Source organism: Phalangium opilio, unplaced genomic scaffold, assembly GCF_054372755.1.
Source record: "Phalangium opilio isolate 3A_F unplaced genomic scaffold, DU_Popi_V2 ptg000061l_1, whole genome shotgun sequence".
In the NCBI taxonomy this organism is placed as follows: Eukaryota; Metazoa; Arthropoda; class Arachnida; order Opiliones; family Phalangiidae; genus Phalangium; species Phalangium opilio.
This window is the reverse complement of record NW_028324178.1, coordinates 7,623,646-7,638,600: the sequence shown is the minus strand read 5'-3', so window position 1 is coordinate 7,638,600 and position 14,955 is coordinate 7,623,646. Positions and strand designations below refer to the sequence as shown.

Sequence of the window (14,955 nt, the reverse complement as noted above, 5' to 3'; positions counted from 1 at the left end):
TAACCCCAGTCATAGCGTTAAGCCTATTTAAACAACCTTTATAAAATATAGACGTAAAATAAACCTTAAAACTGTTAATAATCAACGAATTGTAAAAAGAATTCACTTTAGAAATCTGAAATATTTATTTTATTTTAACTTTAGACACTTTTTTTTTCCCACCTACGAGCACTAGTGCTTAGCCGTTAGGCCTTGAGCACCAGGAAGAATGGAGCGGGAGACCCTACGCGGCCCAGCACAGACGGGGGCCGCTAGGTCGTATGTGGATAAGCAGGGAAGGAAATGAGGTTTACTTGGGAGGTGACGGAAGGTGGAATTGGGGTAAGTGACCTCCGGCGGACACGGGACAGTCGGCACCTATAGGGTAGGATCGCCGACATGTGTCGTATTCCCTCAAACTTTGCCGCCCAGAAGCTGGGCTTACAGGAGCGCGCCACACTCCCGGCTAACTTTAGACACTTAATTAAAAATATTAAACGTTTTTCGGGAAACACTTTCCTAGCAGACGACGATTCAGACATCGCGTTACTCGCGTAATTTTAAAAATCAAAGTTAAGAGGGCTGTAAATAAATCAAAATGATTTTCAACAGTAAAATGATTTTATTGAAATTTGAGGTAATATAAAAAATAAACCTTAAAGACGTAAGCAATTAACAAGCGCGAGTGTAATTAGTTTCATTCGCAAATCCAGTTTAATTTAAAATAGATAAATAATTAAACTAAAGTGTTTTTAAGGAATCTCCACGCTAGCAGACGACATTGCAGACAACAATTACGGATTGTAATTAAGGCGGGCTGTAAATAAGTTTATCATCGCTGCTAGCTAAGCTGCTCTTGTCGTGTCGTCTGCTTACTGTACTGCTTCATGATCCAATTATGGCTGTTTTAACTCTTTTAAAACTTGAAATCTACCTTGATTTAGCGCGGAAATGGTGTTTTAGCCTCTCATATTAGCTATTTTGATAGATATAACCAACGAGACGTCCATGTCTCCCATGAAGACGTCTCCTATTCACAGACTCCTTTTCCGTTGCCTAATTCCCCCAAGTAGCTAATGTTGATTTCTTATTATTAAATGAAGCAAATCCCTCAATTACCTAGAAATTAAAGATTTTTATTACCTCGAAACAATTACAACGTTCTCTTTTCACTCTAAATATTTTATTGAAAACTGAGATTCATTATTTTGCAAGAAAACGTAAAATTTCTACGATTTTAAAATTTCTTTAAATTTAATCTAATAATAAATTCATTTAATCAGGCTCATAATATCGGGGTTGAAACAAACACAATTAAAATAACGATTAATGTTCCATAAATTTTTATCAATCTCAAGATTAGTGGGTAAAACTGGATATCCCATATTTTCTGGTTGGGATCGTGTTGCGGTGAAACCCTTTGTAAAAGGAAACCTGAAATAATTTAAGAATATTCAAATTAACGGTTAAGCTATTATGTACACTTTAAAAATAATAAAAACCTCACCGTACTTGTATTAAATGGTCTGAAAAGAAGGCATCAGTAGTATAGGGCTACACTTCGTACCTCCGTAGGTGTAGAATGTAGGTGTAGAGTGTAGGTGTAGAATGTCAAGGTCACAGTGTCAATGCCCTCTCGCCACGCCCCCTTGGGAAACTCGCGCGCGCCCCCTGGAAAACTCGCGCGCGCCCCCTGGAAAACACGCGCGCGCCCCCTGGCGGGAAAACTTGCGCGCCCCCTCGCGGGAAAACTCGCGGGCCCCCGCGCGCCCCCTGGCGGCTGCGCCCCCTCGCGGGAAAACTCGCGCGCCCCCTCGCGGGAAAACATTGCGCGGGTATCTGGCAGTCCTGTCTACAACTGTATCTATGACGTCATTGGCGGGAAAATCTACAACTGTATCTATGACGTCATTGGCGGGAAAATACCGTGCGCCGCCTATTGGGAAACTCCTCCCTTCTACAACTGTATCTGTGACGTCATTTGAAGAATTGTATTTGTGACGTCATTGATAAGAGACGAGAATGGATAGCTTTAAACGTACATTGCCAAGGGTTAATGTCTGTTGGAAGTTGCGCAATCCATTGTAATTTTTAGTTTGACTCAAAATTTCAACCTTTTTTCAAGGAGTTTATTTTGATTATGGTATTGTTTTAATTAAAAGGTACACGTAAAAGCGTAATTAATATATAAGAAAATCATCTTAGACGTAATAGTAGAAAGCGTAATTAACCTCTGAAAATCAAAGTGTTACTGGTGTGTTAGCGTCTATTTGTAAGCCTTGGTTAAATTCTGCCTATAATAATCCAACAATTGTGACGTCATTCGAAGAGTTGTTGTATCGCGTAACGTATATTAAGGGGTAGCGGTAGTATAGACGAGAATGGATAGCTTTAAACGTACATTGCCAAGGGTTAATGTCTGTTGGAAGTTGCGCAATCCATTGTAATTTTTAGTTTGACTCAAAATTTCAACCTTTTTTCAAGGAGTTTATTTTGATTATGGTATTGTTTTAATTAAAAGGTACACGTAAAAGCGTAATTAATATATAAGAAAATCATCTTAGACGTAATAGTAGAAAGCGTAATTAACCTCTGAAAATCAAAGTGTTACTGGTGTGTTAGCGTCTATTTGTAAGCCTTGGTTAAATTCTGCCTATAATAATCCAACAATTGTGACGTCATTCGAAGAGTTGTTGTATCGCGTAACGTATATTAAGGGGTGGCGGTAAAGTTTTATCATTGCTAAATGAAAATGTGTCAGGTTCATAACGATACAGTAGAGGTTTGGGTCGGTAATGGCTTACTGGAAAAGGACTGATACGGGTGTAGAGTTATACTTACAAAAGGAACAAAGATTTGACAGCTCAAACGGAATCAAATACCAGTACTTAGTTTCAAAATACAATCACAGAAAAGTAAGCGTGTGTAAATACTCTCCTTTCAAATCATTCGTATTCAAAACAATTCACATCTAATTTTTCTATTAGTATCGTACTAAAGTCAACGTTAGAGGCAGAGACTACCCCGTTTACAGGCCAACACCAAACGCCAGGACTCGTCCTAACGTGTCTAAACCTAACCTACCTCCAAGTTATAACGTTATTACGTAAGGTGGCGAGAAGAAATTCCACCACAGAGTTTGTATTAGTCTTAGACGTCGATATGATGTCCAACTATAACCTCCACGAAATGTTCCTGGAGTATGCCTGAGAAAATAGGCTCTTTCTCGAATCTCGAAAAGATGATAAAACTGTTTACGTTGTACCTGCATTCGAAATGAAAGAAATAGCCCAAATACCCAAGGAAAAAACTGACAACGTTTGGAAATGATGGGCGCCCACCTCTTTTACATCGAGCTTTGTTGGAAATGTCAGAAACATATTGACTACGAAGCCTGGTATAGAGAACCAATGACTAATAAGTTAGCTGTCATTTTTGAAGTCTTGTGGAGAGATCCTTGGGAACCTTCTTCTTCAGCAGAAATTCAGCGCCTTATCATGATGAAAGGTTTAGACAATGACTTTAATTTAAAAGTCAAGTAAGACCAAGATACCACCGTGTGTAGAAAGAAGAAACCATCGATAACTAACCCATTGATTGATATCTTTGTAGGTTTGCGAATTACACGTTGTAAGATACTAATTTTCAGTTTTAAATAACGCTTTTTGTCATCCATTATGGCCTGAAAATGGCCAACTCATTCCATAAAGAAAAGGATACCGATCAAGAAAAGAGCCGTATCTTATTTCGACAGTTCAAAACTGAACTAAAGGAAAAATATCCAGACTCCTCCAGGAAGTGCTACTGATCTCGAAGCTTCCATTTACATGAAAAAAAAGAAGTAATTTATCAGGTTAGTTTTAAAGAGTAAGTAAAAAGAAAATCAAATCTACCTTCCATTGTGTATAAAAACACTGGTCCCGGAAGCTTTGGAACAGATTTTGGCTGTTATGAAAAAACTGTCTCCATTGAGGAACTCTATTTAGATAATATAGGAGTTAAATGGTGTATATTCGTACAAGTTATTCTTATAATGACGTTATTTAATGTAAAGATTTGTATTTTAAAATAGGGATTTTGCTCATAAACTTGCATTGGTTTTGATAAGTAATCCAAATGTACCTTTTCATACTTTGGACCTATCAAATAACCTAAAAGAAGATAAAGGTAATATATTTACTAACGAAAAAAGAAATATCAAAGACAAATAACAACAATAGCTCTTCATTGTATTTCTTAATGAAATATCTCTTGTCAATTAATTGTAAAGAAAAACAGAAAATAAATGTTACCAATAAACATTGTGGTGAACTTTTTATGAGGATATTATTTCTGCATTTTTCATAATAGCGCTGAACTGCCTATCTGTACGAGGTTGAATTCAGGGTTCGTACAAACCTGGGAAACTGGGAAAACTAAGGCAAATAAATAACTTTCAAAAATTCAGTGTTTTTTCTTCTTGGCGGTCTAGTGTAAACATGTTGTACTGTGCTTTGGTGTGTTTTATTGTAGTTTTGTTGTGGTATAGTGTAGTTTTAGAGTGTTTTATTGTACTTTTATTGTGTTTTATTGTAGTTTTATTGTACCTTAGTGTATTTTTTTGTGTTTTACTGTGTTTTATTGTAGTTTTTTTGTATTTTATTGTAGTTTTATTGTACTTTTAGTGTATTTTATTGTGTTTTATTGTACCTTAGTGTATTTTATTATGGTATAGTGTAGTTTTAGAGAGTTTTATTGTACTTTTATTGTACTTTTAGTGTGTTTTACTGTGTTTTGATTTGGTTTTATTGCGTTTTACTGTGTTATGGTGTGTTTTTATTGTAATTTTAGTGTATTTCAGTGTATTTTGTTGTAATTTAAGTTATTTGTCATAAATTCACAAAGTTTCTGTAAGACTCAATATCATATTGAACATAATATTACGTGGAACAAAGTATTTAGTTTATTATTAGTTTATTTAGTTTATTATTATTATTAGTTTATTATTATTATTAGTTTATTTAGTTTATTATTATTATTTAGTTTATTATTATTATTTAGTTTATTATTATTATTAGTTTATTTAGTTCATTATTAGTTTATTATTATTAGTTTATTTAGTTTATTATTATTATTTATATATATTATGCATTTATAACATTAAAGTAAAACGAAATAAATTTCCTTACCTACATCCCCAATATAACTCCAAAATTATTATGATATTTTTCGTTTGAATCAACTAACCATTCCACGAACATCTGTCACGACAAAACGGAAACAGTAGGTGTACCATTTTTGAACGCTTTTCTCCCAATACCAGTTCAGTATAAATCTCTTCAACTAGAAAGTGTATTTTATTGTCCTTTTCGTGTATTTTATTATGGTATAGTGTACTTTTAGTGTGTTTTATTGTACTTTTAGTGTATTTTATTGTGTTTTACTGTATTTTAATGTAGTTTTATTGTACTTTTAGTGTATTTTATTGTGTTTTACTGTGTTTTATTATAGTTTTATTGTACCTTTGTGTAGTTTTAGTGTTTTATTTTACTTTTAGTGTATTTTATTGTGTTTTACTGTATTTTATTGTAGTTTTATTGTGTTTTACTGTATTTTATTGTAGTTTTATTGTACCTTAGTGTATTTTATTGTACTTTTATTGTATTTTATTATGGTATAGTGTATTTTATTGTGTTTTACTGTATTTTATTGTAGTTTTATTGTACTTTTAGTGTATATTATTATGGTATAGTGTACTTTTAGTGTGTTTTATTGTACTTTTTGTGTATTTTATTGTGTTTTACTGTATTTTATTGTAGTTTTATTGCAATTTTAGTGTATTCTATTGTGTTTAACTGTGTTTTGTTGTAGTTTTATTGTACCTTAATGTATTTTATTATGGTATAGTGTACTTTTAGTGTATTTTATTGTACTTTTATTGTATTTTATTATGGTATAGTGTATTTTATTGTGTTTTACTGTATTTTATTGTAGTTTTATTGTAATTTTAGTGTATTCTATTGTGTTTTACTGTGTTTTGTTGTAGTTTTATTGTACCTTAATGTATTTTATTGTAATTTTAGTGTATTTTATTATGGTATAGTTTAGTTTTAGAGCGTTTTATTGTACTTTTAGTGTATTTTATTGTATTTTACTGTGTTTTATTGTAGTTTTATTGTACTTTTAGTGTATTTTATTATGGTATAGTGTACTTTTAGAGTGTTTAATTGTACTTTTAGTGTATTTTATTGTGTTTTACTGTGTTTTACTGTAGTTTTATTGTACCTTAGTGTAGTTTTAGGTTTTCGTGACACCTTAAGCAATATGGTTTTTGTTGGGGCATGCAAAAACATTTTCTAATTTAAAATAGTCTTTTACAACGTGATTACCGTGACACCAATCGGGAATATTGTGCGGTAATTGTGAGGGGCGCGTCATAACATAATTGTACTGTAGAAATGAAAGTTTATAATGCGCTTTAACTCGAAAACCTCTTGTGCCGAAAGATAGTTTAAAATGTTTGAATCGAGACACTCACCGGTTGCAGCGAGTGATTCTTCCAACAGCTGCTGGTTATAGACTTCGTTCCATAAAATACTATTAAGCTAGCTAGGATCCGAGACTTCGTTATACCTGAAGGTGAATAATATAGCGCCTATACCGTGTTATATTTTGCTCCGTTATAACTAACAGGTGTTTTTATAAAGCGAAAACAAGGTTAGTTGGCGTCAAAGATAATTTGAAATATACGTATAACGAATAGGTTGGTTCTCTATACCTCAAGGTGAATAATATAGCGCCTATACCGTGTTATATTTTGCTCCTTTAACAGTTGTTGGTTATAGACTTCGTTCCATAAAATACTATTAAGCTAGCTAGGATCCGAGGCTTCGTTATACCTGAAGGTGAATAATATAGCGCCTATACCGTGATAAAAATATATTTTTATCACGGATAACCTTGACGTCATACGTTTATTTCAAATTATCTTTGACATCAACCAACCTTGCCTTTGCTTTATAAAAACAACTGTTAGTCATGTCTTTATCGAATATACCTTCTCTTTTTACCTTGGCTAAAGAAGCGTCGCGCGAAACTTTTAATATACTATACGAGTATGAACTCGCTTCTCGGCATGATCTTTATTCGGGTTGTTTACCAACTCATATCGCTACTGAACTGGAAGAATCACTCGCTGCAACCGGTGAGTGTCTCGATTCAAACATTTTAAACTATCTTTCGGCACAAGAGGTTTTCGAGTTAAAGCGCATTATAAACTTTCATTTCTACAGTACAGTTATGTTATGACGCGCCCCTCACAATTACCGCACAATATTCCCGATTGGTGTCACGGTAATCACGTTGTAAAAGACTATTTTAAATTAGAAAATGTTTTTGCATGCCCCAACAAAAACCATATTGCTTAAGGTGTCACGAAAACCTAAAACTACACTAAGGTACAATAAAACTACAGTAAAACACAGTAAAACACAATAAAATACACTAAAAGTACAATTAAACACTCTAAAAGTACACTATACCATAATAAAATACACTAAAAGTACAATAAAACTACAATAAAACACAGTAAAATACAATAAAATACACTAAAAGTACAATAAAACACTCTAAAACTAAACTATACCATAATAAAATACACAAAAATTACAATAAAGTACATTAAGGTACAATAAAACTACAACAAAACACAGTAAAACACAATAGAATACACTAAAATTACAATAAAACTACAATAAAATACAGTAAAACACAATAAAATACACTATACCATAATAAAATACAATAAAAGTACAATAAAATACACTAAAAGTACACTATACCATAATAAAATACATTAAGGTACAATAAACCTACAACAAAACACAGTTAAACACAATAGAATACACTAAAATTGCAATAAAACTACAATAAAATACAGTAAAACACAATAAAATACACAAAAAGTACAATAAAACACACTAAAAGTACACTATACCATAATAATATACACTAAAAGTACAATAAAACTACAATAAAATACAGTAAAACACAATAAAATACACTATACCATAATAAAATACAATAAAAGTACAATAAAATACACTAAGGTACAATAAAACTACAATAAAATACAGTAAAACACAATAAAACTACAATAAAATACAGTAAAACACAATAAAATACACTAAAAGTAAAATAAAACACTAAAAGTACAATAAAACTACATTAAAATACAGTAAAACACAATAAAATACACTAAAAGTACAATAAAACACACTAAAAGTACACTATACCATAATAAAATACACGAAAAGGACAATAAAATACACTTTCTAGTTGAAGAGATTTATACTGAACTGGTATTGGGAGAAAAGCGTTCAAAAATGGTACACCTACTGTTTCCGTTTTGTCGTGACAGATGTTCGTGGAATGGTTAGTTGATTCAAACGAAAAATATCATAATAATTTTGGAGTTATATTGGGGATGTAGGTAAGGAAATTTATTTCGTTTTACTTTAATGTTATAAATGCATAATATATATAAATAATAATAATAAACTAAATAAACTAATAATAATAAACTAATAATGAACTAAATAAACTAATAATAATAATAAACTAAATAAACTAATAATAATAATAAACTAAATAAACTAATAATAATAATAAACTAAATAAACTAATAATAAACTAAATACTTTGTTCCACGTATTATTATGTTCAATATGATATTGAGTCTTACAGAAACTTTGTGAATTTATGACAAATAACTTAAATTACAACAAAATACACTGAAATACACTAAAATTACAATAAAAACACACCATAACACAGTAAAACGCAATAAAACCAAATCAAAACACAGTAAAACACACTAAAAGTACAATAAAAGTACAATAAAACTCTCTAAAACTACACTATACCATAATAAAATACACTAAGGTACAATAAAACACAATAAAATACACTAAAAGTACAATAAAACTACAATAAAATACAAAAAAACTACAATAAAACACAGTAAAACACAAAAAAATACACTAAGGTACAATAAAACTACAATAAAACACAATAAAAGTACAATAAAACACTCTAAAACTACACTATACCACAACAAAACTACAATAAAACACACCAAAGCACAGTACAACATGTTTACACTAGACCGCCAAGAAGAAAAAACACTGAATTTTTGAAAGTTATTTATTTGCCTTAGTTTTCCCAGTTTCCCAGGTTTGTACGAACCCTGAATTCAACCTCGTACAGATAGGCAGTTCAGCGCTATTATGAAAAATGCAGAAATAATATCCTCATAAAAAGTTCACCACAATGTTTATTGGTAACATTTATTTTCTGTTTTTCTTTACAATTAATTGACAAGAGATATTTCATTAAGAAATACAATGAAGAGCTATTGTTGTTATTTGTCTTTGATATTTCTTTTTTCGTTAGTAAATATATTACCTTTATCTTCTTTTAGGTTATTTGATAGGTCCAAAGTATGAAAAGGTACATTTGGATTACTTATCAAAACCAATGCAAGTTTATGAGCAAAATCCCTATTTTAAAATACAAATCTTTACATTAAATAACGTCATTATAAGAATAACTTGTACGAATATACACCATTTAACTCCTATATTATCTAAATAGAGTTCCTCAATGGAGACAGTTTTTTCATAACAGCCAAAATCTGTTCCAAAGCTTCCGGGACCAGTGTTTTTATACACAATGGAAGGTAGATTTGATTTTCTTTTTACTTACTCTTTAAAACTAACCTGATAAATTACTTCTTTTTTTTCATGTAAATGGAAGCTTCGAGATCAGTAGCACTTCCTGGAGGAGTCTGGATATTTTTCCTTTAGTTCAGTTTTGAACTGTCGAAATAAGATACGGCTCTTTTCTTGATCGGTATCCTTTTCTTTATGGAATGAGTTGGCCATTTTCAGGCCATAATGGATGACAAAAAGCGTTATTTAAAACTGAAAATTAGTATCTTACAACGTGTAATTCGCAAACCTACAAAGATATCAATCAATGGGTTAGTTATCGATGGTTTCTTCTTTCTACACACGGTGGTATCTTGGTCTTACTTGACTTTTAAATTAAAGTCATTGTCTAAACCTTTCATCATGATAAGGCGCTGAATTTCTGCTGAAGAAGAAGGTTCCCAAGGATCTCTCCACAAGACTTCAAAAATGACAGCTAACTTATTAGTCATTGGTTCTCTATACCAGGCTTCGTAGTCAATATGTTTCTGACATTTCCAACAAAGCTCAATGTAAAAGAGGTGGGCGCCCATCATTTCCAAACGTTGTCCGTTTTATCCTTGGGTATTTGGGCTATTTCTTTCATTTCGAATGCGGGTACAACGTAAACAGTTTTATCATCTTTTCGAGATTCGAGAAAGAGCCTATTTTCTCAGGCATACTCCAGGAACATTTCGTGGAGGTTATAGTTGGACATCATATCGACGTCTAAGACTAATACAAACTCTGTGGTGGAATTTCTTCTCGCCACCTTACGTAATAACGTTATAACTTGGAGGTAGGTTAGGTTTAGACACGTTAGGACGAGTCCTGGCGTTTGGTGTTGGCCTGTAAACGGGGTAGTCTCTGCCTCTAACGTTGACTTTAGTACGATACTAATAGAAAAATTAGATGTGAATTGTTTTGAATACGAATGATTTGAAAGGAGAGTATTTACACACGCTTACTTTTCTGTGATTGTATTTTGAAACTAAGTACTGGTATTTGATTCCGTTTGAGCTGTCAAATCTTTGTAAGTATAACTCTACACCCGTATCAGTCCTTTTCCAGTAAGCCATTACCGACCCAAACCTCTACTGTATCGTTATGAACCTGACACATTTTCATTTAGCAATGATAAAACTTTACCGCCACCCCTTAATATACGTTACGCGATACAACAACTCTTCGAATGACGTCACAATTGTTGGATTATTATAGGCAGAATTTAACCAAGGCTTACAAATAGACGCTAACACACCAGTAACACTTTGATTTTCAGAGGTTAATTACGCTTTCTACTATTACGTCTAAGATGATTTTCTTATATATTAATTACGCTTTTACGTGTACCTTTTAATTAAAACAATACCATAATCAAAATAAACTCCTTGAAAAAAGGTTGAAATTTTGAGTCAAACTAAAAATTACAATGGATTGCGCAACTTCCAACAGACATTAACCCTTGGCAATGTACGTTTAAAGCTATCCATTCTCGTCTATACTACCGCTACCCCTTAATATACGTTACGCGATACAACAACTCTTCGAATGACGTCACAATTGTTGGATTATTATAGGCAGAATTTAACCAAGGCTTACAAATAGACGCTAACACACCAGTAACACTTTGATTTTCAGAGGTTAATTACGCTTTCTACTATTACGTCTAAGATGATTTTCTTATATATTAATTACGCTTTTACGTGTACCTTTTAATTAAAACAATACCATAATCAAAATAAACTCCTTGAAAAAAGGTTGAAATTTTGAGTCAAACTAAAAATTACAATGGATTGCGCAACTTCCAACAGACATTAACCCTTGGCAATGTACGTTTAAAGCTATCCATTCTCGTCTATACTACCGCCACCCCTTAATATACGTTACGCGATACAACAACTCTTCGAATGACGTCACAATTGTTGGATTATTATAGGCAGAATTTAACCAAGGCTTACAAATAGACGCTAACACACCAGTAACACTTTGATTTTCAGAGGTTAATTACGCTTTCTACTATTACGTCTAAGATGATTTTCTTATATATTAATTACGCTTTTACGTGCACCTTTTAATTAAAACTATACCATAATCAAAATAAACTCCTTGAAAAAAGGTTGAAATTTTGAGTCAAACTTAAAATTACAATGGATTGCGCAACTTCCAACAGACATTAACCCTTGGCAATGTACGTTTAAAGCTATCCATTCTCGTCTATACTACCGCCACCCCTTAATATACGTTACGCGATACAACAACTCTTCGAATGACGTCACAATTGTTGGATTATTATAGGCAGAATTTAACCAAGGCTTACAAATAGACGCTAACACACCAGTAACACTTTGATTTTCAGAGGTTAATTACGCTTTCTACTATTACGTCTAAGATGATTTTCTTATATATTAATTACGCTTTTACGTGCACCTTTTAATTAAAACAATACCATAATCAAAATAAACTCCTTGAAAAAAGGTTGAAATTTTGAGTCAAACTAAAAATTACAATGGATTGCGCAACTTCCAACAGACATTAACCCTTGGCAATGTACGTTTAAAGCTATCCATTCTCGTCTCTTATCAATGACGTCACAAATACAATTCTTCAAATGACGTCACAGATACAGTTGTAGAAGGGAGGAGTTTCCCAATAGGCGGCGCACGGTGTTTTCCCGCCAATGACGTCATAGATACAGTTGTAGATTTTCCCGCCAATGACGTCACAGAGACAGTTGTAGAAGAGACAGGTCTGCCAGATTCCCGCGCAGGGTTTTCCCGCGAGGGGGCGCGCGAGTTTTCCCGCGAGGGGGCGCGCGCAAGTTTTCCCGCGAGGGGGCGCAGCCGCCAGGGGGCGCGCGCGAGTTTTCCCGCGAGGGGGCGCGCAGCCACCAGGGGGCGCGCGGGAGTTTTCCAGGGGGCGCGCGCGAGTTTCCCAAGGGGGCGTGGCGAGAGGGCATTGACACTGTGACCTTGACATTCTACACCTACACTCTACACCTACATTCTACACCTACGGAGGTACGAAGTGTAGCCCTATACTACTGGCATCAGCGAGTTGAAAACAATGATAAGGACGTGACCAAAGAAAGTCTTGGTTCAAAGAAGCTTGGTTAGTTTTATTTCGAAAAACTAATACTTCGGAGAATCGGCGTTGCAATCTCGTGAATAACAAGGACTATGTTGTCCATCTCATTCCTTGGGTAGTCTTTGTATCTTGGAGTCACGTGGTGTCTGTGACATATTTCAAATAATTCTAATTCACCGGAGAAGCCTTCTTTGCAAAAACAAAACTGCGTGAAATAAAATATGATTTGCTTCTTTTTCATTACGATTAATTCCCAACATTTCAACATTAATTCTTATTCGATTTCGTGTCCCTTTAAATACCAACCTTTTCGACCTCGTTACATCCTTTCAAAGAGTTTTCAGCTTCGTCTAGAGTGTTGCTTCAACTACGCTCGGGTCTCTTTTGCAATATACCAATGATGAGAAACGCAATAAGTTGGCAACTTTTCTGAAAATTTGAGGTTGCAATTTTAGTCTTTAGAACAAGAATTGGAATTAAATGAGTATAATGATTTCGCAAAAGTCTGTGACGTTATTCTAATTGACTGTGTCATAATCAATTTCGTGTCCCTTTAAGAGGGAAATAGGGAATTTTTAAACAATAATCGTTAACAACGCTTCATAGTTTCCAATTAAAGTGGCTGGCAATCTAGGGCCGTGGTCTAGAAGCTATGGGCGGGGCTTCATCGTGTAACAGAAAACAAGAACCTCCCATGCGTCCTTGAACTAGATAAAGCCCACCATAGTACTAATTGAGCTTCATCATTTCCAATTAAAGAGGGTTGAAATCCTGGGGCGTGGTGCATTTAAAACTACAGAAGGCATGGGCGGGGCTTGGTCTATTTACAACTACATAAGGTAAGGTATGGGCGGGGCTTAGTCTATTTACAACTACAAAAGGTAAGGTATGGGCGGGGCTTAGTCTATTTACAACTACATAAGGTAAGGTATGGGCGGGGCTTGGTCTATCATCAAATAGGAACCTACCGTGTCTCTTTGCGCTAAATAGACAGCCTACTCCATTGAGAGACGATTTTGAGGCGAAAGGCTTGCGCCCCACCCCCTATCATCAAGTCATAATGACAATGGTGGCTATCAATCATGTTAAATATTGCCGCTACCAATATGCTTCAATAATAATAACAATTATTTACAAAATTTCAGTGGAAACGGAACGGGGATGAAGATCTTTTAAAACATGCAAGGTTAGTAGGTTCTGACGGGAGTTTCGGGTAAAATGAGATTAGTTTCAATTAATATGACGTTTATTTACCGTTATTTGAGTTAATTTGACTTGTTTAAGGGGGGTGTAATGACTAACTCGTAATATTATTGATGTTCGTTGAAACTGCAATAAGCAACGGCTTTCAGTGCTCCGTAGTTAAGAAAAATCTGAAATTATGTAGTTTTTTCAATTTTAATTAAATTAACAATGGAACTATGCATTTAAGAATGATTCCCCTTAATTAAAAATGCAAAATATGTATTTAATAACGCGAAACAGTAAGGAAAACAATCCTAAGCCTTGGTCGATTATCATGAAAAACAATTGTTATTCAAAATACTTACGTTTCTCTCGCTTCGGTGACGTTAAAACGAATAAATTAAACTATAAAAGGTTGAAACATATAGTTCTGAAAAACATTAGTCGCATAGAATTAAATATAAAATCTTCAAACTGCATTGTAATTAATTCTACGAGCTACTTCGATTCGAAGGCAGCCATCTTTTTTATTTATTTAAACAGGAAGTTGGGGAGTATAACCCGCCTAAAGAACAGCCAGCCTTTGGCAGTGCATTTCGATAATGATCATTGTGGTCGATATCTGACTCTTGGAATACCTCAACTAGAGTTCGTTCTGGTGGAATCACCAAATAGGTGTTTACTTAAAAAACTCGAAATCGGAATGATGGGGATGAAAAGCCCCGATAACACGTTATTCCTGTCGCAATGCATTGCCAAAGCACGGCCAACTTAGATCATCTCCTCCGTCGCCTGTAAGGCCGTCCGATTTCGTGGGCGCCCTATGTTAATGGAAAAGTAGCGAAATCCAGCTAGTGCGGCAATTCTCGGGTAGGGGGCGCTCGCATCCGGGACAAACGTCTTAATACATTACTATGGGGAAACTATGCCTTAAAACTGCACTTTTTCGTCGGATTTTTCTATATTTTTTAGATGT

The 14,955-nt window shown here is 33.9% G+C and overlaps 2 long non-coding RNA genes across 3 annotated transcripts; both read right to left on the bottom strand.

The window, feature by feature from the left end:
* Nucleotides 1–1,094: 1,094 nt before the first annotated feature.
* Nucleotides 1,095–1,524, bottom strand: LOC149664251 (uncharacterized). The gene is made up of 2 exons (XR_016368367.1): nucleotides 1,492–1,524; nucleotides 1,095–1,413 (listed from the first exon to the last, which is right to left on the bottom strand). It is a non-coding gene; the product is annotated as an uncharacterized LOC149664251 (long non-coding RNA).
* An 11,234-nt stretch (nucleotides 1,525–12,758) lies between these two features.
* On the bottom strand, nucleotides 12,759–14,622 carry LOC149664250 (uncharacterized). Of its 2 annotated transcripts, XR_016368359.1 has the most exons (4): nucleotides 14,345–14,622; nucleotides 14,049–14,167; nucleotides 13,763–13,903; nucleotides 12,759–13,223 (listed from the first exon to the last, which is right to left on the bottom strand). It is a non-coding gene; the product is annotated as an uncharacterized LOC149664250 (long non-coding RNA). The 2 variants fall into 2 exon arrangements; XR_016368358.1 differs by having other exon boundaries at nucleotides 13,763–14,167.
* Between the last annotated feature and the right edge of the window lie 333 nt (nucleotides 14,623–14,955).